Below are 1,639 nucleotides of genomic sequence, written 5' to 3' on the forward strand. Positions count from 1 at the left end.
TTAATACTTTTGTTTTACTCAATTGTCATCATACTCATAAATATACACAAAAATGTTACATCAGAGGCCATGTTTAGAGCTACTGTACTTTATTTAATGGGCTTGGTCAATACTCAATTGACTGCAAGTAGTCCAATATTTTCGTATAATGGAAACATTAAGTTGTTGTCAACCAGTTGTTCCAGTCAAATAGCACACCATACTATACTAACGCAAGCTAATGTTATTCTTATCGTTCATTAAAATTTGCTATGGTTAAAATATATATTTTTGAAATGCTCCCTTTCACTTTGCAGAATTTGCCGGCATGGAGAGCACTGAGGCAAGAGCAGGACGAGGAATTCAATCAATCTTTGTCCATTGATCAAGAGAGGGTAAGAACATTAAATAACAGAAACTATAATAAACATTTACATTTTTAGTACGCCTCAACAATTTTGGAGAAAAATCAAATTAATATTATTTTTCACTGATATTACAATTATATTATTTGCAATATTCAAGACAATTATAATTTTGACATAACTATTACATTTTCTATTCTATTCAATTGAAACACATAAGGATTAAAATAAAGAATTTGCAGGCAACTGTTAGAAATTCGTATATTTCGTATATTTTCGTATATGAATATAATGTTCAGGCAAGCACATCTCTGTAACTTGGCAATATTTAAATGGTATTTCTCATACAAAGTTTCACCTAAACAATATTTGTCTCCCACAATGCGAAAATTATATTAAAGTATATTTTAATTTGAGTTACATATCAATTAATTGTTCAGCCATGATTTATAGAAATTACAAACTTAGCTAATACAATACTTTAAAATGTTCCTATTACAATAGGAGAGGAGACGGAGGGAAATGATAACTCAAGAGCAGCGTCGGAGAAAGGTACGTACTGTATATTGTAAGATACAAACATGTGGTGTTTAAAGTCATTCATTACACTGTGTTCAATTTTAATGTTAAGGCCATAGAAGATAAAGTGGACCTTATCAACAGTGTCGAGGAACCAGTAGATGGCGTCGAACTCCACTGCAAATTTCCAGATGGAAGAATTTCCAATAGGAGATTTTATTTATCCCAGCCATTCCAGGTAATTTAAAAATTGGTTGGGAGGGTGTTAAAATGCAAATTCAAAATAAACCCTGAGATTTCTTAGTTGCTATTCAGGCCTGCAACACATTCAAAACAAGTGTGGGACAGTTAAGTATTTACAACTTTGTAATGTGTACCTAGTCTTATTTAGAGGAAGGAAAAATAATCAGCTATTTTCCTGCAGCATCTTGTTGCTTTTGTTGGGACTGACGAGATGGCATCTGAGGTCTTCACTCTGCAGCGCGCAATGTCCCCTACTGCCATCTACAGCAACTGTGCAGGAGCCATCGTCGATCAGGGTATCGATGGGCCCTGCACATTGTATGTGCTTTGGCTGTCAAGCAGCCAAGTCAGGGTAAGGCTATGCCCCTCTCAGTATACAGAATCTTACGTAATTTGAATTATACTTTTTAACTGTAACTGTCCCCATTTTATGTATTGCTACCATGTGGGTGTTAAAATTCTGTGATTTGTCATCCCAAGAATATGTTTTAGTGTGATAGACCTTGTTGTTTACAAGGGAGTCAAGAATAGTG

At 34.4% G+C, this 1,639-nt stretch overlaps 1 long non-coding RNA gene across 1 annotated transcript; it reads left to right on the forward strand.

The window, feature by feature from the left end:
* Positions 1-296: 296 nt before the first annotated feature.
* Positions 297-1,051, forward strand: LOC118313895. Its single transcript, XR_007030497.1, has 3 exons — positions 297-374; positions 849-896; positions 976-1,051. It is a non-coding gene; the product is annotated as an uncharacterized LOC118313895 (long non-coding RNA).
* The last annotated feature ends 588 nt before the right edge of the window (positions 1,052-1,639 follow it).

Source organism: Scophthalmus maximus, chromosome 3 (assembly GCF_022379125.1).
Source record: "Scophthalmus maximus strain ysfricsl-2021 chromosome 3, ASM2237912v1, whole genome shotgun sequence".
In the NCBI taxonomy this organism is placed as follows: Eukaryota; Metazoa; Chordata; class Actinopteri; order Pleuronectiformes; family Scophthalmidae; genus Scophthalmus; species Scophthalmus maximus.